This window comes from Brachyistius frenatus, unplaced genomic scaffold, assembly GCF_029030835.1.
Source record: "Brachyistius frenatus isolate BFR_SWC_R1_liver_20210118 unplaced genomic scaffold, ASM2903083v1 Contig_38, whole genome shotgun sequence".
Classification (NCBI taxonomy): Eukaryota; Metazoa; Chordata; class Actinopteri; family Embiotocidae; genus Brachyistius; species Brachyistius frenatus.
Window position 1 is genome coordinate 2,166,653 of NW_027210637.1, and position 27,034 is coordinate 2,193,686.

A 27,034-nucleotide genomic window follows, 5' to 3' on the forward strand; every position below is an offset into this window, starting at 1 on the left:
TACCCTTAGTGGAGTGCAACCTACGCTACCTGCACATAAGCCAATTAAAAAGCATCTGGACATCGCAGGAAAATAGGAAAGAAGCACGTGTACGGCATTACTTTCTGATTTTTCTTTCCTCCGTTTTATGTCAATCACCCTCCTGCTACCGCAGCTCTTAATGATTTGAGTCATTTTATTGGAATGACTGTTCGCTCTTTCTTTGATCATGTTGAAGCGCACATTGGATGTTTTTGTTTTCAATTGTTTAACCTTTTAAGAGACACGTTTCCCCTTAAGTGCTGTTACATTTTCTTCCAGCTTGTTTCAGCTGTTCTTTAACAAGTATAATGTCGATGTTTTGCTCTATTCTTTATATATATCGGGGGTTTTTTTCCCTGTAGGTTTGAACTAGGTTCAGATGCACAGCACAACTTTGCAACGACCTACACCCAGTCAACCTCAACTTGGAATGATTTCAAAATTAAAGTAATTGACCGGACTCCAAAGGTCCAAAAATTTGACACTTTTTTATTGACAGCCTTGACATCCATAATAATATATTTTTGTGGTTTTAAGTACCAAAAACAAGAGGGCGGGGATGCAGGCGAATAATATAGCATGAATGTGACTTTGTGACAAAACAAACTTATGGGAGTCCAAAATGTCACAGTTGCTGATCATGGACTGTGTGCATTTCTCTGTGGACTGAGCTTTTAAAGTATTTATATAGCTCCAACAGCTGCTTTATAATTGAATGGAAATCCAAATTTATACAGCGTGGGAAGTAGGTAGACTTGCATTCATCTGCTGTGCTCTGCTGATCATAAGCCTGTCTCAGGTCAAGGACGGTCCTTAGTTTTGAACAACACCTGACCAAAAGTTTCATCAAACTAAAATAAAGTTAATCTTGAATCTGGAAATCTTTTTACGTAGGTAGATTAAGGTATGTTGAATGCAGTAATTTATTTATTCCCTTCCACGAGTAAAACCTGCTGTCCCTGAACAGTTTGAGAACACAGACTGCGAGGGCACTGATCATGTTTTTCTATCACTTCAGCAAATATTTAAGCTGTTAAAAATGAGATGAGAATAGAACGTGCATGCTGTTCTTATAATATATTATTCAATGTAATTCCTCTTTTATGTTTATCTCCCCAGTGTTAAGACCGAACTGGTCTTGACTGAAGTCTATTGAGCTTTGCCGATCTTCAGCCTTGCTACGTCATTTCTGATCCAAACAAAAACAGTCTTTGACTAATCGCTACACCCCGCCACTAATACAGATCAAATAAGGGCTGAAGGTGAACCTTATTCAAATGCAATTTTTCTTCACTTTACAGAGTGGGGAGGCACAATCTGTATTCAACAAACACTGACACATTTAATATGAAGCGCTTTCACAGCCACTTTTTCTTATTGACCGCTCTCCAACTTGGCAGGCGTGCAGTTATTAAGCCATAATAAATAACAGCAGGCGTCTTCCATAGGCTGTCCTTAGTGGCACCGGTGATGGGAATGCAGTGGAAATGAGGATGCATGAGGGAAATAATGTAACATTACACAAAAAAGAAACCCTCCCACAGTGTTGTCTTTTCCTTTTTTTTTATGGTACACTGTACGTATGTTCTTATTGGCCACCAAACCGAAGAGACAACACAGAGGTGAAGACAGAATGCACTGCCTCAGATCTACACATCCGCCGCCACACAGGTGTAATTTTTCATTGTATAAGCTCCTCTTTGACAAATGAACCGAGATGATAGCTGGGAATTTGTGCATGGCAATTGATCATCCCGCAGAGCTTTGCTGAACCTGCACGAATAACCGCGAGCTATTGGCTCAAGTGGTGTGAGGAGAGCAGTTAATGTTTGAGGCCCTAATTGGTTACCTAAATCTTCATTATTCACTTGTTTATCCTGTCTGCGCGATCAAAGGCATGAGCACCAATAGCAAGATGGCCGCTTGTTCATTTAGACACTCAGAATAAATAAAATAAATGAGTAATAGAGATTCCTCTGTGCACCGCACCACTTTAGCTTCTGTAATTGTGGTCATAACTTATTTCAGGCATTTCATCCCACACTGCAGCCTACCTGATGGCACATTACTTCAGCACTCTGCTTCAGCCACACTCACCCTTGTGCACTCATATTGTATCTCATGCGGTCTGAATCCTGATAGTGCCCTCCTTAATGTATACGCTTAATTTATATGCATAGCCTACAGTAGTGTGTATGCAGCGATGTCCCCTCACACCGTACATAATGTGTGCTCTGTGTTGGAGGGTGATGTGTTGGCCTGTTACTGCATATTTTGAATATCCAACAGGATTTTCCTGCAAATGTGACTCTGGTTCTGGTTATTCTCCCGAATGTAATTAATTCCCAGTATGTATAGCATCTTCATGTGGCAAAGTACTTTTTTCCAGATGTATACACTTCTTATTACTTCAATAAATAAACATTAAATGGATTAAAATGCACATCTCGCAGTGTGGTTGTGATGGGTCTGAATGCGAGGATGAGGAAGGCGAATCGTATGCACTTTTGTTTGACTTCCACTGCACGGAAATAATTGAAATAGCCAACATACAGAATCGGTTTCAACAGATTACGCAGTATTGCTCCTGACAAAGACGTGGAGGATGTCTGCATTCATATTTATAAGCCAGGGTTAACCATACATCTGCAAGCTTGGATAATTGAATACCCCTTTTTTTTTTTCTCCCCCCACTATATGTGAGGCTTTTTTCTTTCATTACTTGTTGTTGGAGTAATGTGTTCAAGTGACACATTTTCACATTATGCCCCTCATAAATCTCTCTGTCACGAAGAGCAATTTTACATTAGTGCCACTTAGATTATTCGGTGCACTTTTGGAGATATAATTAACTATGTGCCAAATCTGCGGCGACACTCAGGTACGCCATATAAAAATTCTGCTCACAGTGTTTTGTTGTTATATCAATACAAGCCTGTTACAGTTTGGGTTATCACAGTGAACTTTGAATTACTGATGTTATTCTAGTCTATGTGTTGGTTTTTTTTAATCACCTTTTGTATGATCTTATCCATGCAACACGCGAAAAGAACCGGGTAGGAAATGCCCGCAAAGGAAACGAATGCTCAACTTTGTTTCCGCGATGAGGATGTGGTGTTTGCAAAGCTTCCGGGCTCCGTCGCCGCAGAGGCACTAAGCTACTGTAAAAAGCTCCCGGTGACATTCTTCAATAGCAGATGAGACTGGTAAAAGGGAGTATGACGCTTTACTGTCGCAGCGGGGGCGGCGGCGGTGGCTCAGGTGTGAGAGTGCGTTTCCCACTCATCGCAAGGTTTAGTCAATCCCGGGCTCTTCCTGTCCTCGCGCTGCAGTGATCCTTGGGCGCAAGGCTGAACCACTAGTCCCTTGCCGAGCACCTTGCATGGTAACTGCGTCACCACCTGGTGTGTGAACAGGCGGATAAATGGTCAAAATTGTCCCCAAAGAAAATTCTCCACCACACCGTGTCAGTGCTGGTGAATATTCTGGCTGCACCCATATATCAATCTAGTGTAGAATGATATACAGGGGCAGATTTTATCGATTTTTTTTTTTTTATGTAAACCTTTTTTCCCCTTAGAAATAACTCACAGCTGCTGTTAAATATATTTGCCTTAAAAAAAATAGATTTTTCAGTTTGTTTTTGCTTTTTTATTGGCAACTTTCATCTGATAAATGTAGCCATGTTTTTTTTTTTTTTTTATTTACTACATTCGTATCTTAAGCAGTTCTTATTTTTGCTTGCTTGTTTTTCTGGTCTCCATTAAAACTAATATTATTTGCTGTTAAGATTACTTATGTATAATTTATTTCCCTCTGAGAATAGTTGTGCAGAAAACACTTCCAGGCATTGTGCCTACTGAGTTTTGAGATTAAGCCTCGGCCCAAAGAACATTAACACACTGTCATAAGCTCATGTATTGTAATGCAATTAAAATGATAAACTCTGAAAAAATTCGAATGGATGTGCGATAATAACAAGCTCTTTTTGGGTTTTGTCAACGTCAACCTTTTTAAGTTTCAACCCTTTCAGTATCTTTCATACGCTGTGTTGCTCCACGATTGACCTATGTTGTTGGAAGGTGTGATGACAGTAAAATTCCCTTCAGATTGGAGCAATTAAGCAGTACAATTCAACTAAAATGGACAAAATTGTATAACGGGGAATATGTAAAACCACAGAACTGTCAAACAGGAATCTTATTACATTTTGTACTGGATTCAGATTTCTTCACACTTTTCACAACCACATGAAAATGTTAATTATATTATCATGGTTTTTCATTAGTCAGTGCTACCTCATAACAAAATGCAAATGAACTGACATTATTTTCTTCTAATTTTGCCAAACAATGTGATCTGTCTGCCACTTCTTTTTTCAATGAAAAGGAGTTTTTTTTTGTCGTTTGTTTCACTAGTAAACTTTCCCCATTTTCCTGCTCGCCACATTTTGACACTTTGGATTGAACAACATAAAGCATCTATATAATTAATTCGCTTAAGGATATTCTACCTTGAATAAAATACACAAGTATTATTCAATGCTCTATCCTTGCAGTCAGTGAGCAAGTCATTATTTAGAATCTCTTGTACATTTATAAAACATTTTGCAATTTAATGCTATGCTGTACGAGCGACTTCTAACTGATGTTAAAATGACCTTGTTCTCAGTGGTCATGTACAGACACTGTTCAAAGAATTACATTCATAGACAACTCTTCATCATTATCCAGTTCAATGGCTGCATTCAGTGTCAGTGTAATAAATGGTGTGTTTTTTGTACACTGTCAGGAAAAGTAAGAGCGAGGAGGTCACGGCAATGGATAGGTGTATAAAGACATGCCGGCAGCACTTTGCATCTTGTGTGACATCTATAGTGGGTGTTGACATTTTCATCATTTAACCATGACATTCTGTTGTCGGTCTGCCCATCCCCAGCGCTTATGTAATGATACTCTTGCTTCCATGCGTGAACACTGAAAAGATGTCCAGTTGTAAAAATTTTAGTTGTGCAATTTAAGTGGATGTTTTCCAAAAATACAAAAACAACATAACTTGGCATTTTTCCTCTTGAATGTATTTCATCAAATGTTTGATAAAAAAAAAAAAAAAAAAAAAAAAAAAAAAGCTTTAATTTGAAGGGCAAGTACAGTAGGGGTTAAATTCTGGGAACAATTAAAATTTGATTATTTCAGAATTAATTAATAACGTCACACCTTTACATTTCCAAATCCAATCAGGATGTTGGCTGCCGGTCCCAATTGGTAGTTATGTGTCTTAAATGTTATCTTGCAAAGCGATGTTAAAGGGCAAACAACACCAATAACAAACAAGGTCATTAATATTAAATTAAAACAATTACACGTTTGGTTCTCAGCTTTGTCTGCTGCAACTCTCAATTATTTTATGTCAAGTCTAAAGACTTTGAACATAATTACTCATTTTCTCATGACTCGTAGTTCATATTTAGATTTTCTATTCACCTCTATTCTGTCTGTTTCTTTTACATTTTGCCTTCTCTTTGATGTTTTATGTAAAGCACTTTTAATTCCTTTTTTTTGTTGAAATGTTTTATACCCTCACCCAAACAGGTGGAGGCTGTAGGCCACCGACCTCTGAGCCTGGTTCTGTGGAGGTTTCTTCCTGTTAAAGGGGAGTTTCTTCCTCCCTATGTTAAGCGCCCTGAAATAACCTGTCGTGTTGTGATTTGGTGCTATGCAAATCAAATTGAACTGACTACAAATAGACTTGTCTTGCCTTTGTGTGTTTTTAAATAATTAAGCATAGGAGTGCATTTTAAATCAGTTGCCAACATGTTGCTGCAAGGACTTTACAGCTTTAGCGTTGGCATCCATGATATTTTGTGTCCCTGTAAATTAGCCAGCTGTACAAATATCAATATGAAATATGCAAATAACTGCGCAACAATGGACAAAATATATTGTTAAAGACGTTTCCTCTCGGTATCAATTTTCAAAAAAAATTCTGTTGCTACCAAGTCATGCTATTACTAATAAACCCAATGCAGAACCGAAAGTAGGTAATGGTCTTAACTCGACCCATAAAGGGACTTCCCTATCATAATTTTGTGGTGAATGTATGCATAATTCGAATACACTCTTATGTATTAAATGGCAAAAAGTCAAAGAGGATTATTGCGGTATTTATGTCTGCCTGTGAGCAGTCAGCAGGCAGTTGTGAAGGACAGGACAGTCTTCAGGGCTTATTTGTCCATTCACTTGTAATTTTAAATGTTTAATCCTTAATGATCACCACATTATATTCGTTGTATTATCTATGAAGCTATTATCTCCCTGGATAAGTCTTGATTAAAGAAACATACTTAGGACATCAAAGCACCTAGAGCGTTGATTTACACTTATTCAGCAATTGTTGACAGCCTAACACAGCATTTCAGGCAGAATCTCATACACAGGAGAGTAGGACAACCTCTTTCAAAGTTTGAGAGATAATTATAGATGATTATACAGCAAGTCAGGCATTGGGGTGGGATCCAGCCAGTGCCAGGTGGTTAATACTGAGGTCACAGAGGGGTCATGTTGACTGACGGCCATGGCAGCGAAAGCAGGATGACTTTTAAATACTACACTCCTAGAATATTCAGCACATAGTGTAACTGATGGCCAGGGGCATTAAATACATTTTAGCTGTCGTGTGTCAGAATGTTAGTGTTAGTTATATAGTCATAGTTGTTGTAGCCTGTAGCATTTTGCTAATTACAGCAATGCACATCACGTAAAGGGTCTTGTGTCGGGATGGTTTTGTAAAAATATCACGCTGTACCGGTGAGAGTTATTGTTATTCATCAAATCTACTACTGCAGTTTAAAGTTGCATTAAGGTGACGCCACACTAGAGGATAACGGCGCTGATTTTGGGTTTGTTCATTTGTCACTGGTACACAAGAGCTAAAACTGTACGGTCACTGATAAAAAAAAAAATAAAAAAAAACATTTCATTCTTCATTGTAATTCCCTTGTGTAGTTTCTATTTGTACATAATTTGCTAAGACATGATTATTATTATTTTTTATAGTTATTAAGAGTGACTGAGGTTGACCATGAATTAAAAACAAAAAATCCTCAATGTTTCTATTGCTGGTAAACACTTGACTATTTTTTTGAAAAATATGTCCTTGTTGAACCATTAATCATAGAATCCATTCTTGTCTGAGGATGTATCATTATGTGACTCACTGCTATACCTTGCAGTCATATTTTGCTGCCTACATATGTACTTGACTTCTCTCTATTGGAAACAAAGATATGACAGAGAATACAAATGCTGATTTTGATGATTAACATTGTAGTTTGTCTCATAATATTTCAGAAGACGTTTTTCTGATGATTAATATTCTGATCTGTGAGTCTTTTGATGAGTGCAGATAATTCAATAATTAGGGCTCCTCAAAAATAAATGCACTATTTGGAGGCTTTATCATATTCAAAAACTCATGAAAGTTGGTACACACATCTCTCCCAGCGAAATTATTTTTTATTCTAGTGGAGTCGCGAGTGGGCGTGGCCAAATGGCTCGCTAGCACCCCCTACACAGATGCCCCGGCTGCTACATTTACGTACATGGACAAAAATCAGTGGACATGTTTATCCCACCTAGACGTACAGCAAAATTACATTGCACCATTACGTCAACTCAATAGGAAGTCCGCCATTTTTAATTTAGTTTCCATTTTTGGCGATTCGCACGTTATACTTTAACAAACTCCTGCAGATTTTGTCGGACCGACTTGAAATTTTTTAAAAGTGACCCAAAACTCATACCATAGCATGTCCTTCAAAATGTGATATAAAAGTCATACTATAGCACGTCGTCCAAAAAGTGACCCAAAAATGACTTTTAGGTCACTTTTTGCTGTATTATGACTTCTTTTTTTTTTTTTTTTCATAATTTGGATGACATGGTATGATTTAAAAAAAAAAAAAAAAGACATCAAATGGGGGAATCAAACCCCCAACCTTCTTACTGAGAGGCAACAGTGCTAACCACTGTGCCACCAATCTTCCCAGGTAATGTTCTGCATTATGAAAAATATCTGGTTCACTGCAACCTATAACTCCACCGTCCATAAATATTCATTCAAATGCGACCAAAATTGCCGCAGACATTCTTTGGATAGTAGATATACGCGCTTTCAAGGGGGTCTGCAGTGATATTAAATATCTTCCTGTAATGTGGAGTGCATGCAAAACTTTTTCAATTTCTCCAAACGTTTCAACTTCACTAAAAGTTGAATCGCCATCAACAGGCCAAGGTGGAATCTGAACCATTAATAGCAACCTTGGTGAATTTAGTTGTCATTTTTGGCGATTCACACATGTTGTACTTTAACGAACTCCTCCTAGAGATTTTGTCAGACCGACTTGAAATTGAGTCTGTGCCCTCTTAACATGTTTGGAATTAAAAGTTATCAACATAATTTGTCTTCGGCGATCGGTGTGCCCATTGCGTGGCGGCCAAAAAGTGACCCAAAAGTCATGCTGTAGCATGTTGTTCAAAAAATGGCTGGCATTTTCAAAGTAAAGAATGACTTATTTACCCGACGAGGTAACACACATAGTTCATGGTTTACTGAGGGCGAGTCCCCTCAATAAGCCACATGGTTCACGGAGGGCGACACCACCTAAGGCGAATCTCTCTAAGGGTAAGCCACATGGTTTTGTGTTTGTACGTGCAGACAAACTAATACCAAACCAAAGGTCAACAACAATACAAAACTCCCAAAAAAAAAAAAAAAGTCCAAAAGTGACTTTTTTTTCATCGCTTTTCGGACATTATATAGCGTGACATAGTGGTGTTAGACGCATAGTGAGAAGTAACTTGAGGCATGCATGTCAGTTCAGAAGAAGGTCATACTCCGAAAAGTGTTAAAAAAATGTAAAAAAAAAAAAGTCATCCAAAATATCCAAAGTATGTCGTCCAAAATATTCTAAGAAGTTCCTAAGAAATTTTGGGTCACTTTTTGGACGACATGCCTCATGCTATGGCACGTCGTCCAAAAAGTGACCCAAAATAAATTTTTGTATATAGTACATAGTATGTGTGTGTGTGTGTGTATGTCTGCCTGTGATAACAGTCAATGCCCTGAAGACACCTGTATGGTAATATTCGCACATAGTCGTAGCGCCCCCTGTTGGAGACAGGAAACAAGATAAAAATGAAAACAACTGCAAGTGGGGATATGCTGTCTCTCACGCGGTGCACGCCGGAGATCCGGGGGCTCCGACCCGCCGGCTCCGACCCGCCGGCTCCCCGATGCGCAGCGTGCAAGGGCCCGCATATCACTGCTTGCCGTTTTAATTCATGTTCTTCTCCTTTGTTGCACCTACACGTCATTTTTTTAAAGAAAGAACATCATAGATATTTGATAGATGTTTTGACGTATGAAACTTGCTTAAACGTATAATGCGGAACTTATAAATAAAAGTGAACGGCCGTTGCGTTGAAGCTCTCGCCAAACGAGTTCACAGAATACAGATTAAACCCACCACCGCTGGATAAATCCCTGGATTTCTCAGAAAACAGAGCTTTTACAGCTCTTGTTTGGTGAGACATTCCCTCTTCGACTGGATGAACACAAGTTGGCCATGCTCAATGGGCAGAGCATGTGCACCAGAGGCCGAGGTAACTTCCAATTTAGCACTATGCTAATTTGTATGGGGATAAAATGATTCAATTGTGTGACTCTTTTTCACTTTCCAAATGTTATCGGACTAATTGAATCAGATTCTGATAGTGATTTCACAAGGGGGTGTGATGTCTTTTGTTTAATTTACCCACCATTTAGTCACAATTTTACAGCTGCAATAGGAATTATGAAGTGAGTGGAGTGTAAGATGTAGACATCATGTACATATTTATATTAGATGCTAATAGTAGCTTTCAACCCAGCAGCAGCTTTTAAAGAAATATTGCCAGTGATTGTAATCATTCTTGTAATATATATTGCATTTCTATAACGCCATGCATACTGCATCCACACCAAAAGTGACAATAAATTCATTCTGATATTTGACTACAATAAATCACAAGGTTAAAGTTTGCTGCTAAATTAAATGTGTGACGTAAGCAGAATAGTGACTCACATTCTTTTTAATTGAGCTGTACATCAATGATGTGAATCCCAGCAGGTAAATTAAACCTGTAAACACTAATGTGTTCTGATTGTGGCAAAAAAAAAAAAAAAAAATCACCTTTGACTTTAGACTCCTTTCACCATGATGTCAGACAGTTAACATGCAATTCGTATTACAGTTAACAAGTGGCTTTTAATTTGAAGGAAATGTGACGTGCTGCATGCTAATCACGTTATTATAGATTAATCTGTTTTGATTATGTCTACATTAAAAAAAAAAAAAAAAAAAGTGAAAAGCAGATGAATGTCTCTTATTCAAAGATCTTAAAACCAAACTTTGTTCAAAATGTTTCTGCCAACATTTGAGAAGAAATTTATTTTCGGATATAATCTTGCTATAATTTTTTTGTCTTCGGAGTGATCATAAGAGGCATTTCATTTGTTTTATTCTTTATGCGGTGTCACTTAAAGTATTAATAGCTATATCTTTTTGAAATTGTTTTAATCAAACGCTATGGAGATATTATGAAAGTGACAGCATATGAGCACATTCAGAGCCAAAGCAGTTACATTGACTTATGTAACTGCTGTTACATTATTTACTGATATATATATATATATATATATATATATAATTAATTTGAACATATAATAAAATAGAGATGTGTTTCTTCCAAACATGATTACAGTAACATACTGTTTGGTCTCTGAAAGCATTTTCCTACTAAATCACAGAACAATAACCCTCCATATCAATTGTAATGTCAACCTAAATGAGTTGGGTGTAAATTAAGCAGGAACATATAAGGAAACTAATTGGTCCATAGTTGATGAAGGTTAAATTCACCCAAACTTTCAGACCCCCCCCCTCCTCCCCTATGATCAAATGGCTTAATTATTAGCTACATTTGTTCTGCTAATAAATGGATCACAGGTTTTGCTGAAGGGCTGAAACATTCGGAGACTGCAGGCAGGATGCTCCACTCCAGACCTAAAATTAAAACCAACAAGATTACATAACCTGAGGTCGGCGCTTAGGCCACGGTGATGGAAATGCTACTTGTATTACGTCAATTTCGAAATCTGTGGGGGACTGGGCAGTGTAGAGCTCTGTTTCTACAACTTAATTGCCCTTCTTATTAAAGATATAGAGCGGTAATAATCAGCTTCATTTCACAATGTCTTTCTCCAAAGCGCTAATTGGAGCTCACATTTACATTGAACCAGTGAACAGTTGTAATTTATGACACACCAGTGTGCTGTGTGTAGGCAGGTCAGCAAATTATCAGACTTTTTTTAATTTTTTTTTTATTTTAGAGTATATCTAAGTGCATTTCCTTTAGTACAGTACTATATGTAATGAATGTGTGGTAGACTTCCCAATTATGTGTAACACATTTAAGATCATTTTTAAGGGTGTCTTTTTTTCATCTAATTAATAAAATTGTTCACTTAATAATAATAACGTTTCATTTGATGGATAATTTTTCTTTTTCTTTTCATATATCTAAGGTTCTTTTCCTACTAATACAAAACTCTGAAGGATCTTGGGGTGGGTCCCTAACGATGCACATTGTATAACTTGTTATATTTCAAACACAAGCACCAACCGACCATGACTTCCCCCCCTCTGGTTTGTGAAGTGAAGTTCTGAAGCCCCAAGTTCTGTATTCTGGCCATCGCCGTATTGCCATTTTGGAGCTAGAAGTGACCATATTTGGGCGAGCTCTAAATCTGGCATGATCTGATTGGGACCTGTACCTTAAACCTGACTGCACCACAGGCCTGTCAATCAAACAGACACGCCCCAAAACTCAGTTTAATACCTAATTAATGACGGGATTGTTTTAAGATGGACTGCCAGAAATATAATGAAGAGCGACTTTTGGAAAATGACAGCAGAATGGCTTGAGGAAAAAGTTTATTGACTTAGGAGTTGAATTGGAGTCTATGGAACCGAAGCCTTTTTGGAGCCAACCCCTTGTGTACGTTGGCAGTGTTGCATTTTATGGCATTTCTGCATCGGTCTCACTTGTCAGACCTGGAAGTTCCAGTCCACTTTTACGTACAGTCTATGTTCAGACAGAACATTTTAAGTGGATGCTCTCTAATCACGATTGACAGCATATAGCACCTTCCCACCTTGTGCACTTTAGGTTTTGAGTTATAGCACTGTTTTATATATCTTTATTTATCTTCATTGAAACGTCCCAAAACTGCATGTTTAATTAAAAATAAATATAATTTTTTTTACCATCACTCAGACCTATTTAATTTGGTTGCTTTATTCTCAAAAGGTAGAAAGGAAGAAGGCATGCTTGTAAATGCTAATTTGGTTTGTCTTATGAGACTACTCCCTGTGATTTGCTATAGGTCATGAGTGTGGGGCCTTTGGGGTGAGGGGAGGACCCGAAGAAAGTGATTTGCATGAGCGCCAATCACAGTTATGTGACATTGCAGTGTAGTTATAATACTGACACCCGAACGCCCTCACGAGACGGCGAGGAGAATTTCCCCTGTGGAGGTAAAAAAAAAAAAAAAAAAAAGTTCCATCAAAATGGAGACATCTAAATCATAATCGCTTAGAATGGGGATTTATTATCATATTATGGGGCAGATCAAACTTCTGGATCACAGTAATGTGCTGGTTGTGTTTGTGATCTTTATTCTAATAAGGCTTAATGAGGTATGCCCCCCCCCCACTCCTCCCCCCTCTAATTAGTTCACCCTTAACATGTCAGGCTTTCAATTCCACTGCTGATCAGTGGGGTGGAGAACAACCATTTCATTTTCCTCAAGGCTAAGAGTATCAGACAGCACTTTGTGGGAAACCCAGTTGGTAATGATTCCAAATGCTGTAGCTGACTATGCATCCAGAGCCACAAGGCATGAGGTAAATAGTAAACAAACAGCAACACAAACTGTGGAGCATGAAAACTGCCACAGGATGAGATGTGAGAGCTCAGCCAGGGACACGAGTAAAAGTTCAGTTCACACACACGGCTTTTTGCTGATGTCATCAATGGAGATGTAAAATTGAGGATATAGGGGGTAGAGATGTATTTTCACCTACACCCCAATTACCTCATCTCAAAGACAAAGACTTTGCCTGTTTTAGCCAACACTGACAGAACAGCCAATTTACACACTCGGCAGGTCAAAGACGCAACATGCACGTACCCGCACTTCAAGGTCAGAGGTCACATTCTGTCAAATTGGCTCAGAGTGGCGGGGGCCTTGTGAACGGGGTGCAAAGGAGGTTGATTTAATGACAATACGGTCAGGCCTCGGTGTCCAGCTGGAGATGTTTGCTGCACAAGACGAGGCACAGACGCGGTCGAAGTCTGACTTATTCTTTTTTTGCGAGCTCGTGATGATCTACATGGGTAGAGATACAATATGGGCATATCATGTTGTTGCAATATTTTCTGCAAATGCTTGTGGAGAGTTGTGTCACTGTTTCTGAACCTGAATAAATGTACTCAAGACTTGTAAATGCGGCAAGAATCTGTAAATGTTGAGCTTGATTTGTGAGTGTGCAGTGAGATTTCTGTGTACAATAGAACTATAAATGTTGTGCACAAATCTCTGAATGTGTGCTGAGATTTGTACATATTCTCACATAACGAGACGCCGTGGCTGTTTGTACTTCTGTCAATGTCAATAACTGAAGCTTATTGTTAGAGCGAAAATACTTCTATCCATTGAATGAATAAAGTTTTAATTGAAATGCATTCCTTTTATACAATCTGTCAACAGAGTAGACAATATCTGCTGCGCAAGCATTTTTCTCACTTTGCAGCATTTCTTCTACTTCTAAACTGGTGAAGTTGCTTTTTCTTAGTTTTCTTAAGTCTGCCTGTTTTCCTGTATTTGTTTAAGTCGCTGTGCATTGAGCTTTTAGGGCCACCTACCTTTGGCTTTTACAAAGTCAAAACCTTCACAAGGCTGGACAAATTATAAAACCCTAAAGAGCTTTCAACCCGTTGAATCCCAGCGGACACAGATGTGCCCGCGTGTTTGTGGAAGCTCTAAACCTTGCTGTTGTTGTTGTTGTTGTTGTTGTTGTTGTATTTAGGCTAGACATTTTACTTTTAAATGAAAAAAAAAAAAAAAAAAAGAGTGTCTTGATTAAAACATATCAATGTCATGTGACCAGTGTGACAGGTTACAGGATCAGATCAGTTCACTTCCTGCTTGTCCTCCCCAGACTCCTACAAAAGTAAGTAAAACATCTTAATTACCACTTAGAACTATCATATGTTGTACATGTATTCTACTACTGATATATTTTGAGAATTATACTCCTGCATAGCGGCTGTACGTGTTTTGTTCATAACAGGTGTACATTTATTTTGTGACCAGTGTAAAACCAAATATTTCACCTACAATAAAAAAAAAAACCGTAAAAAGGTCTTAAAGTCTGTAATTTAGGAGTTGTAAGAAGTATAATGAATATACACAACATTTAAGGAAAAATTAAGACTGGTTAATTTGCGACTAGCACTTTTAATTTGAAACGACTAAAAACGTCACGGCGTTCGGCCGACCAATGGGGACTTAATTACCGTGGCACGTGTCATTTGGCGGACTTCAGGTGCTCCTTGAGGTGGGTAGGTAACAAACATTTACATTTATGGGGCTCAGGTGTTGCGGTTCAGCCGAAAAAACGGACCTGTGAGGTTTTTTTTTTTTTTTTTTTACGCAGACGAAGACGCTTTTATCGCGGTTTTTTTTAAATATTTATTTATTTTTTTTTTTTTTTTTTAGAGCCCGACGTTGCAGAAGACGTGTTTTTTTGGGGGGTGAGTAACGTTGTTTTAAATCCAATTGGCTACTTTTGTTTTGCACTGTGCACCTTATTGTCACTCCTGGAGTTTGGGGGAAAACCTTTCACCTGAATGCGCTTGATGCCCATTAACGTTCTCACTTATATGCGGGGAAAATACGTAAAATGTGTGTTTTGTTTTGTTTTGTTTTGTTTTTTTCTTTCTGTCGAAAAAGGACGGCGATGCCGGGATCGGAATTGAGAAAGATCTGCAAATGCCAACGTAAAACCCAATTTAGAGCATCGGGGGAATCCTCCCGAGTCTTCAGGAAGCTCCACAAGTCCGCTGCCTCTGCTGGGTCTGAGGTGAGTGATGGGTGTCATCAAACTGTCAAGTGTTTCAGACATCCATAATGATTAGTTAGAAAACAGCCCTTAAACAAACAAACAAACAAACAAAAAAATGAATGCAGGGTTATTCAGGTCTATTTCCATACTGTAATTATGTGGTTGTCAATGCCTTTTATAAGGAGGTGATAAAGGAAGGGGATTCAAGTCGGGGTTGTGACGCACCGGTGACCTAATCATCAACGCAGTTGCAGACCTTGATGTTTGAAACTGTAATTGGCATGCAGCCTTGTCAACAGACCAGCTGCAGTTACATAAGTGTGAATGTTTGCGGAGTTGCTGCGGTAGTTATGTGGCTGCTTGTGTCTACAATAGAAATATTCTCGGGTGGCTGTTGCAAGTTATGGTCATATCTTCAGATGATTCTCAACCACGTTCATCAATACTGAATCCTGTAGTTTTGTTTTGATGGGGGAAAAAAATAAATAAATAAAAAGGGGGCTGGAAAGGATCCCCAATTTATTGTTATTTAGCTCTTAGCCTTTTGGGAAAACAGCTTGAGCAGTGGAAATATATATATATATATATATATATATATATATTTTTTTCCCCCCAGTCAAGGTTTTTGTGCCCTGAATCGCAATCGGAGTCTTTTGATATTGAGTATCTGCCAATACCGAGTCCTGAAGTATTGAACACGGTATTGTTGCTAATCCCTCTCAATCGCTTGCCTTCCATTAGAGGCTGCTGTGCTTTATTCAATTTTAAAATATTTACACAGTGCACTCATTTGAGCTGCTTGTGTGCCACACGTCAGACTGCATTTCTGCATCCTGCCACAAACTGCGCTGTCCATTTTATGACAGCTGTGCAACAGTTGATGTAAAAACTATAAATAGGGGCTGAAGAATAGCTGCGATCGGTTAAAGAATACCTTCACTGGCTCTGATACAGATTTTTTTTTTTTTTTTACTTTGATTCAGTACATCCCTGATGAATAAAAACATGTTTAGGATGTCTTTTGTCCTCTTTTTTTAAATTTGTTTTTTTTCCCAATTGTGTTGTAGTATTACAGAGGGCAACCATATTAAAAAAAAAATATATATATATATATATATATAAAACAAATTTGCTAAACCCTCTGATTGACTTAGGACCCTAACTGCTGTTGGTTGTCTTTTGATTATACATATTAAAGCTGAGATTCTAGTCGAAACAACTGTGGGAAGTTGGCTTGGAAACTGTACTACCTCGATAATGAGATTCAGGAAAGTCCGTGCTGTTACCTCAGCCAGAGGGCTTACCCGGGCTTATCTGCAAGCTGACACACACACACACACACACACACACACACACACACACACACACACACACACACACACACACACACACACACACACACACAGACAGAGGTGTTTTAGTATAGACACTTGCTTTTCACACTGAACACTTGTGACGAATATCGAACGCTGCTGCCACTTTTAGAACATTCATCACATTTTTTGTTGAGTAAGTGACAATTTCAGCCGCACACTGTACCATCTGGTAGCGGTAAAGCCCTCTACACCCTTCATGAGCAGAAGGAAGGTGACGTATAGGTGTTCCTTATCTCGCGCTCTCTCTTTTTAAAAAAAAAAAAATTTGAGTAATGTGGCCTGGACAAAGCAATTTAATTTGGTCAAAATCTATCATCTCACCTGTCAAGTGTCAGGCTAGCCGTGTCAAAACATATGACATTTCATTTCAGTCATTAACTGTCAGCCATGACGGTGGCTAACAAGTGAAATCACTTCTTGTGTCATTGAACACTCAAAATAGAAATATTTGGCTTGGAATTCAAATTAAATATGAAATGAAAGCCCTCTGTGGATAAAACATTAAACAAAATGAATATTGCAGAAAGATATACGGGGTCCACAAGTCAGAGACCACGAAGGAGGATTTTTTTTTTCTTTCTTTTTTGCGTGCGTTTTAAATTGAAAGAATAATATGTCAAATAATAATATCAGGCTGTCTTTGGTCGGACAGCATGCCCTCGTGGTGGGGGGCTGCGGTCATGGGCATTTCAGCAAATCACAAAACCCGTCATTTTTTCTCCTGAAAAAAAAATGACATAATTTTGCCAGTTGGCTCAACGGGCCAGTGACTGTCCAATAAACTTTCGCCGCATGAACTTTTACTGGCCCCAGGGCCATCCGGTCATCGTTTCTGTCCGACCCTGCTTTTTGAAATGCTGTTATGTCAAAGTCGACGCTATTGTCAATTCACCATATGTATAAGACATAGCAGGACTTCAATGATAATACCATTTTTGTTTATATTAATGGTACAAAAACAATTGTGATGAACGATTTGATTTTCTTTTCATTTTATGCCACCATTAAAGTATGAGCCTAATCATAGTTTAATACCACACACACCCCATGAGGAAGAGCCGTTGATTAGCAGTCAACATTGGAATGTAAAAATAGCTCCTTTGACAAACACCCTTTTCCGGCAAAGCTGACAAAATCACCTCGTCTAAATTATTGAGCTCTCCTTCTGTATTTGGCTTAAAACTAAAATGTGTCCACAGTGGTACTTGTTTGGCTTTGTAACTAATCCACAATGTTTATACCAATAGAAGCGCATAAAAAAAACAAAAAAACAATGTTGGTTGAATATTAGAAGTTAAGCGCCTCGAGGTAAACAGTTGGTAGAGCAAATTCTCCACCCGCCATTTAACCGTAGCAGGAAAAAGGTGGCGCAATTACATAATGTCACTGAAGGAGCGGCAGACAAACCTCGAATGGAAAATGAAGCGGAAACGTGATGGTCGTATGACTTCTCCGTTTGGGTAATTCAGCTTTCATACAGGCGACCACAAACAATTCTAATGTTTATGCCAAAGGATTGTGGTCAGCTAAAAAAAAAAAAAAAAAAAAAAAAAAAAAAAATCACGCAATTATGTTGTAATTGTAACGGGCCTCTATTTATTGTTAATTACGTAGGGCAGTGTGAAAGTACACAGGAAACAAAGGAAGAGAGAGGGGAATGACATTTGTCTTAAGCCAGAAGAAGCATTCGAGTAGCTGATGTGTGCCTTTCTGCGAGCGAATGTTGACACAGATCATATGCCGTTGGAGCGTATTGCCCTTTGCACACTAGATTTTGAGGAAGGTTAACATAGAAAGAAAATAATGGACTTTGTGGACAATCCCCTGGTGTGATACGTTTGTTTGGTTCCAAAAATTTGACTTTTTTTTTTTTTCTTTCTGGGGGAAGAAAAAGCAGAAATGACATTGTTGACATGACTCCCCAGAGAAGACACGTGATGGATGGAATACAGTGGCCAAGTGACTGCCAAAAGCACTTTAACATTTGGCTCATAGCTTTGGTGACAAGGTGTTGATGAGAAGCGACCTTGCCTCGATAATATCAGGGTCGCCATCCTCTTATCAAGACCGTGTTGGGGAAAGAAAAAAAAAAAAGAAAAAAGGAACCAACATGCGATCTAGGCACTCTGTGTGTCCTGCAGCTATACACGACTGAGAGGTTAAATTGTCGCGCGGTGTGGGATCCTGACCGGTGAACGGGTGAAGGAGTTGCACGTAGCTGTAAACAAGGGGGGGGGGGGGCAACTGCACTTAGACCGTGAAGTCCAAGTTCAACAAGGAAATTGCTGGGCTTTATTAATGTTGGCTATTCATAGTAGGTGTGTGAAAGCATACTGTATGCATTGTTGTCATAAATGGTCCCGCTGTAATTACTTGTGGGGAAGTGAGAGTGTGCGCGTGTGTGAGGCTTTTCTGGAAACGTTTCAGAATCGTGTTTGGTTTCCTTTTCGTCTTATTTATAATTGCGCTGTACCACTTGTCCGGTAATCACGGCGTATGTACACACAGTCATAGCAGGATTCCTGGCAATTTGTTTAGGTGGCTAATTATACATATATAATTGTACAGCTGCTATTGCACACAAATTGTCCTTGTTTCCACGCAGTGTGCTGCTCTCTTGCTTCGCTATTTTCGTCTTCCTCTTCAGTCACTCTTGACAGTTGGCCAGCATCGACTACTGAAGCGACTCCACTACACACACACACACACACACACACACACACACACACACACACACACACACACACACACACACACACACACACACACACACACACAAAAAGTTATGACTAAAACAGATATGCAAAACAATGTCAGCTCCGGAGGATAGTTGGTAATCAGGTTATGAAGAAAGGAGATTAGATTGCCTCTTGGCTCAGTGCTCTTTTCCATGCTGCCGCTTCTTCTCTTCATATCTATTTAATTTTACATATTTATCAAGCATTATTTGTTTCTCTGAGGAATGTGGGCGGTGAACCTTTCTGTCTGACATGGCTGGAAATGGCACAGCAGTAATTGTCAAAAGCCAGAGCTGGAGAAGTGCATATCTCAGTGTGTGCGTGTGCGTGTGTGTGTGTGTGTGTGTGCGTGTGCGTGTGCGTGCTCGCATGGAGGGAAGGGAGAGAGGGAGGGAGAGACGAAAGGGTGGGGAAGCGCAGTGAAAGGCGGGGAGGGCGCATGTAGGAGGGGAGGGTGAAGGCGAGAGAGAGAGAGAGAGAGGGAGGGCGAGCGAGACGGAGCGGGAGAACGAGCGGCTCGCCTCATACTCTGCTTTCTCAGCATCCGTTCTGGAGAGGAGAGACCTGCGTAACAGGCACATTGGAGAAGGAAAAAGAAGGGGCGAAAATCCACTGATGAGGGAGGATATCGAGGAAAAGTACACATAATCAGGAGCTCGCCGGGGTCCACCATCACCTTCTTCGAGCTTTTTGTTTTCCCGCGGAGGTGCGTGAAAGTTTCCGTCCAGGGGGGGGACGCCCTCCCCTTGTCGTCGGGGACAGGCAGCGGATGCTGAATTTCATTCCTGAAGGCGGGAGAGCTGCGAGGACCGGCTGGGTTCACTCGCGGTGGAGCTGGTAGTGCGCACCAGAAGAGATCCTTCAGTGTCTCTTTCTCTCTCTCTCTCTCGCTCAGCGTCTCGCGCGCATTTTTCCAGTAGAATACCTAACACTATTTCACTGTGCCAAGGTGGAATATCAGCGGGGCAGCAACCCAAAAGAAACCGTCCTGAACCGGGGGGGGGGGAAGTAAAGGATTACGTACCGATTCAGCGAAGGACACAAAAAGTAAGTTGTAATCAGAGAAAGGCTTTGAATTGGGTTCTGATTCTTGAGAGACTTGGAGGATTTTTTTTTTTTTTTTTTTTTTTTTTCCTGCCCTTTTTTCTTTTCCCTCTTTGTTGTGGAGCAGCACCAAAGGTTATCTCGCGACGGCTTATCTTGTGGACTATAGGGTACTGGATGGTATTTCAAGGTAAGGAGACATGCGCGGCTTTCTTTTACATTAACGGCACCCTGCGGGGTTTTTTTTGAGGGGGAAAAAAAAATTAGAGGGGGGCAGATTAGGGAGCCGAAAAAGCTCAGCGTGAAAGAAACGGTGGAGAGTGGAAAGAGAGGGGGGAGGGTGTAGGGAGGGGTGGGGGGTATTTGGGGAAGGTGAGTCTTATCTCAGGCTACATTTAATCGATTTCGCACGGTGCAAAGTTGGGGAAAATGTCTTAACAACACAGTAACAAGTCCCAACAGGATTGCTTTTTTATGTTTTGTATTTTTTAATTATTTTTAAAAAAATGTTAAAGGCTATCGCGTGGCTACTCCCCACTACAGAGATGAATGCACCTACGTGTATCTGCATACTTGTGCATGTGCGTGTTTGCCGAGAGGCGAGATGCCCGTCTGCAAAGCAATTTGTCTTTTTGCCTTCTTGCTACATAGTGGTTTTCACCGGGTGGGAGGGAGGTAGGGAGGGGAGGTGGGGGTGAGGGGGTGGGGGCGCTGCTTTTGGAAAAGGGGGCATAATTGCGGCAGTTGCTTGTCCTCGTCTTTCGCAAAGGCCGGCGCAGGGAATTACTTTTTGTACAGTAGCCACATTTTACCCATAATGGTTACATCTCTGCATTGTAAAGGCTGCCTCGACCCCCCCTTTTTATTTTATTTTTATTTTTTTATCTCTGCGCTCGCACACAAGTGATTGTGTCCAGCGTTACACTATCTCAGACGCCCTACATTTTACCATCACCTTCAGTTTCTATGTATACCTATGTTTGTCGGTTCGATTCCGGTTCAGCAATGCATCTCTTTCAAGGTCTTTTTTATCCTTTGGGTTTTTTTTTTTTTTTTAATGCTCTCTCTCTCTCTCTCTCTCTCTCTCTCTCTCTCTCTCTCTCTCTCTCTCTCTGAAGGAGAAAGTGATGATAAAGTGATTTTTTTTTTTTTTTTTTTTTAACTTGCTAAATTTCTTTTCAGATGCAAATTAACACTCTTTTCATGAGACCCTGTGCAGACTACACTATTGTGTTCTTCTATTTTTTTTTTTGAGGAGGGACGGGGGGGGGGGTGGTAGTGTATCTGCTGCCCTCCTGATCAATACCAGACAAGTGCAATGTTCCCACCTCTTGTAAGGCAACAGTTGAAATATTTATTGCATGAGCATTCGGTCGGTGCCCTGAAATATAAAAAAAAAATAATTGAATAATGAATAGCCTGTCTGAGCTGTCATGGCCCGGCTTCTGGCCCAAGCAGACGATTATAATGCCACCTCCTCACGTAACGTGCAAATACAGTGACCATTAAATGCCTTTGCCTCTGGATATGAAAATTTCAAAAGAAGTGTGTCTACTCTTTCAAAACATCCACTGGGGGGAAGTGGAGCCTGATGGGAAGTTGATGACAGATCCTGCGTGTCTGACGTTGACCGTCTATATTGGCTCAAATCGCCAATTGTACCCCCTGAATATATAGCTTGATTGCAAGAAGCTGCTGTGCACAAACGATCCATTTGAAATCCCATTTAGCATTCATAGTGCGTGCTTTTGCATCCCTCTTGAAAGAGATGCAAACCTGTTATGTTCTGCCTGCTCTATTCATTTAATCCAGCGCTCTACATCTACACTCTCTGTATGTTAAATACGTGCGTGTGTGTGCACACAAGAATGAAAGGGAGGTTCTGAGTGTATCTGGTATCTGCGTGGGTGTGTATTTGTCCAGAGCTCTGAGCTTCATCCCTTTTGATGTTTTATTGAGTGTTAACCATGGTAGGGCTGACGCATTCCCTCTGATGTGGAGTGGCATGGTTAAAGGAAAGCACTAAGACAGACTTTTGCTCTTCCTTGTATTTCCTTTAACTGTGAATTAGCAATGCTGTGTCTGCCTCTTTCAGCTCTTTTGGCTTCTGGTAAATGATTTGGTTCAGGCGCCGTAGCCATGCGAAACTGCGCATCTGTGCTTGTATGCATCTCTGAAGGGGGGTACTATACGTGCCTTGTAATGCATGCGTGTGCTCGGGTGAGAGTGGTGCTCGTGAATCTGTAATCCTCTCCTCTCCGTGTTAAAAGGGATACGCGGTGTGTTTTTCTCCCATTTCTGATGTCAGCAAAGGAGTCAAAGACTAGGCCCTCCATTTCCAGTGTTATTATGCCTCCTCTGACTCACAGGATGGGCAGGACAGAGGGAAGGAGCACTCTTCTACCTCGTCATTATCCAGTGCTGCTGACAGCATGTTCACATGGCATAGAAATTTCAGGAAGCGACTTTGATGGCAAACCCCCCCACGCCCCCCCCCCCCCAAAAAAAAAAATATATATATGCTGGGGCTTTGATTTATTTCTCTGAGTTTATATCGGTAGGCAGGCAGCTGAAATCTGACACACCTGCTTTCAAATATGATAAATCATTTGCAATCATGTTTTCCCTTTTGCTGTGGAATCGGCAAACTATCAGTCATATTATTTAATATCATAGAATTTCCAAATCAGGCTGAATATCAGTTTTTGTAAAAAAAAATAATAATTATACTGTCTAGTACTATGAAACTTGACATTGTCTAGTGGGGGCTCATATGAATGCTCCATGAATATCACTAATTGATGCAGCTTTTTCTAAAGATGCCCTCATCATGTGGGTCATCGTGTCGCAGCTCATGGGAAAACAGGAAGTGAAGGCGAAGTATGTTTTCTGGAGTATTCATTGCATTGTTTGTTGGACTTGTGAATGTGAACTGAATGAAGATATCAGTTATGTTAGTGAGGCATCAAATTATCTTGTAGAAACAATTGAGACCGAAATTCATTGTGATTTTTCAGAAAGATATGATATTTGCAGAGTTGGTCTAAATGTCCTTTTCTTGGGAATTACACGTTATGTGCCATCAAGATTTGCAAATGGTTTTATGAAAGTACCATCTGGAGAAAAGAAATGTGACATGGCTGCTCACAAAATGGCATAAATCAAATACATTTATCAATTAGTTTGCATTTCAAAGCTGTAAAAAAAATGAAGCCACGATTGTAATAACGATTGGCTTTTGTGCAGTTACATCTTTGCACAGCCATGCTAAGATCAGGTCCAGCTTGTAAAGAGCTTCAAAATGGAGGATAGGCGAATCACTTTAACAATAGATTGTATGATATGTAACGGTTCCTTCAAAATACTCATTTAATTCTGAATGTGATGTTAGAGGACAGATGTATTACGAGCTTGTGTCGAAAACAAGTCCTGTACCCCGAAGCAGTGTATTTTTAGCCTCTCCATTAGGGACGTGGAAAAAAAAAAAAAAAAAAATCAATGATCACAGACTGAAACACTGGGTTTCAAATTTAAGTTTTTTTTCTCCCTCCATGACCTTTGGATACAGTTGGGAAAATGTACTTTGTAATATCAAATGCAAACTCGGCCAACTAAAGAGTAGATATACGAAGCGGTGCGTTTGTTTGTTAATATACGTCATTCATTTGAATTAACCTTAAGTTGTTAGATGATTAATACATCCATGGATTCATTCTTATTAGTAGCCGTGCTTGTTTTTCACCTTTATATCACAGTGTAGCTTCACCGCATTATACATACATTACCGACTAATATGTGTTTAATTGTCGCCGTCAATTAGAAAGACATTAACATACTCATGCTAACTATGACGAGCCGCACATCTGTAGCGTCTCCGCCACCAGCTGGCTGAGACGAGCAGAAGACTTTACTCTGAACGGAGGTCTGGTCAGCTGGAGACCAAGCTGCGAACGGATGCGGCTGATCTGTTGTCAGCCCCCTTTGAATCCCTGATGAGGCGAAACACAATATGCTCGAACAGCTGGGTCATTTGTGGAATATGCTTAGTCATCGTAGTCGACTGGCGCTGAAAGGAGGAAGAAAGGTTTCTGTTTTTAAGAGCATGCTTCACATTAAAGAAATATTTAAAACGGATTAATAGCTTATAATGAATTAACAACCTGCTGCGCTCAACATAATCGTAGGAAAAAGGGCATGAACCACCGCGTTGGACAGTTGTGCCGAGCGCATGGTTGACAACAAGGCCACTCCGTTTGTGTGTTTTTCTTTCTTTTATACGTGTCAAAACTGTAACTGAAATAAAACACTGGAAGTACAGCAACCAGAGAGACGCCTGGCGTGTTTTATGTCCAGGCTGTGATGTGCTAAGTGACTGCTGGTGGCACTGTAGCCCTTTTGGGATAGAATAACCAGAAAGAGGCAGTCTGGGGCCAGAGAGCTGATCTGCGAGCAGCCCCCCCCTCCCACCCCATCACTGACCTCGCTGTCTGTGTCACTTTGAAGTATGACCTTATGACCTTCCTGGGCGAACTGCCGAGGGCCGGTGCCACCTTTTGGAAAAGTCCCCCCCTTTTTTTTTTTTTTTTCTTTTTTGCGCGCGTGTCGACAAGGGGCATTAGCAAGGGTCAAAGGTGATGTAACTGGCCAAGAAGAGAGGGCAGACGATGTCGCGCCATGTGTCAGTCGAGATAGCACAAGGGAAAAGGGTGAAATAAAAATCGTTTTGGACGATTTCTCCTGGGGAAAAAAAAAAAAGACGGATCAAAATGTCCTCAAGCGTTGTCTGCTGCTGAAATGAAGAGACCTCCTATCATCCCGTGATTCCGGTCGATCTCAAACACAAGTCTTCCTCTAAACATGTTTCCTCTAACCTTATGATTCTGGGAGAGATTAGACGGCGTTGTCGCTACTACACGCCCAGCTGCTATTAAACGGAACCAAATCACATGTTAGATCAGAGATTTGTTATGGATGAAAACTAAAAGAAAAGAGAAAGGACCATACAACGGATTCACAGACACGTGTCACCGTTGCGTCGATTTAAATTCCTCCCTTTTGACAGACGTTATCGTACCAGTGCTACATTTTGCCTCTGAAGCTTATTCCCACCAGCCTTTATGCAAATATGCTGACATCCAGATCATTTGTCGGGCTTTTGCATAAACAGTGGATTGCACTCAAGTGCGTTGCATACGTGACGTACCATTACATCCTTGGCTTCAATCAAGCCTCAAACATGCAAACACAATGGCACAAACCACTAATGTGCAATTACTGACCAGTGTCTTTTTTTCTTTTCAAAGCTAATTAAGAGTCATTAAAAATTCACACAGCAGAATAACCTGCCTATATCCTAACAGCGCGGAAAGATTGATACTGGTTCTTTTTTAGCGACGCCGGAGCCATCCGTTTTTGTTTTTTTTGTTTTTGTTGTTTTTGCCTCCATCAGCCACTTTGCAGGATGTCCTTACAGTGACTTTGCCACCTTCATCCTTTTCTAGCAAAAATCCCCCCCCACACACACACACACTCCCTCCACCCCAGTTTTCAGCTGGTATTTTGTCTGCTCGCTCTGAAGACGATAACGTGAACGCCGTATCTCTTTTATCGAGGTGTAGAGCTACTCGCATTTGCATCTCTTTGTTGTGTGCATGGTTTTAAAGCTTGATCTGTAGCCCTATTAAAAGATCGGTTTGATTATCAAAGTAACACTTTAATCAGCATGTCTACTTTTGAAAAAAAAAAAAAAAAGTGTGAAATTCAGATAATCATTGATTCATGTAAAGCTATAAAAATGGATTAAACAAAACCACAAGTTCACTCATTTGCTGCTTTTATTAACGGAATAAAAAAAAAAAAAAAAAAGATGATTAAAATAGTATTAGACTGTTTAAATTGTATTCTTGAGAAGTGAGCAGCCAGGCTGTGGCCCAGAAAGGTTAGGTCATTACGCACACTACAATAACGCTTCACAGGAGTGTAGTCCTTTCACTGCAACAATAGTGGAAATGTCAGTACATGGATACATCCTCTGCCTCTGAGGGGACGACGGAGTCTCTAGCAGCACTTGTGCCTCTTACACCGGACAACCTCCCATAACCCCGCTTCTGCCCGGCTATGAAAGGGTCTCAGCAGGACACCGGGCCGGCTCTTGTTAGTGCAGGTCGCTGATCCGCCGTCTCCTTTGGGCTTACAGCTGGTGTCGACCAAAGTACATCTTGGATGTTTGTTAGTTGCTGATACTTTAAGGACTCTGTTGGGAATAGTCTGAATGCCTACACGTCTTAAAGTCTGGCTCAGAGCAAAAGACTTGTTCTTTTTTTAATGGAGAATGAAGTGGCTTGTGTTGTAAGATCACACAATGTTTGTGCCTGCTCTTGTGGATGAGTTTTCATCTCCTGGTGGGAAAGAGCTCCCTGTAGAAAGTAATATGTTTTATTGTGAAAGCCCAGTTAAAGAGTGAAACAAGGGCGGGAACATAAATAGTGAGAAATAAAAGCAATCCAGAGCGGAGGGTAGATAATTGGTCGCCTTCAGCAGTTCATCATTTCTATAATTTGTGGCCCAGACTTCATGTCAATATTGACAATTCAATCCCTGCAAATGGAAAAGAAAGGCGGCAAGAT

The 27,034-nt window shown here is 40.2% G+C and overlaps 1 protein-coding gene across 3 annotated transcripts in view; it reads left to right on the forward strand.

Annotated features, from left to right (window-relative positions):
- Positions 1–19,876: 19,876 nt before the first annotated feature.
- Positions 19,877–27,034, forward strand: part of lingo2 (leucine rich repeat and Ig domain containing 2) — a 199,768-nt gene continuing 192,610 nt past the window's right edge. For 2 of the 3 annotated variants that reach the window (XM_069701789.1, XM_069701788.1), the window contains exon 1: positions 19,877–20,598. The gene's annotated coding sequence lies outside the window, so the exon portion shown is untranslated. The remainder of the gene's footprint in view (positions 20,599–27,034) is intronic. The other variant, XM_069701791.1, reaches the window with a different exon arrangement.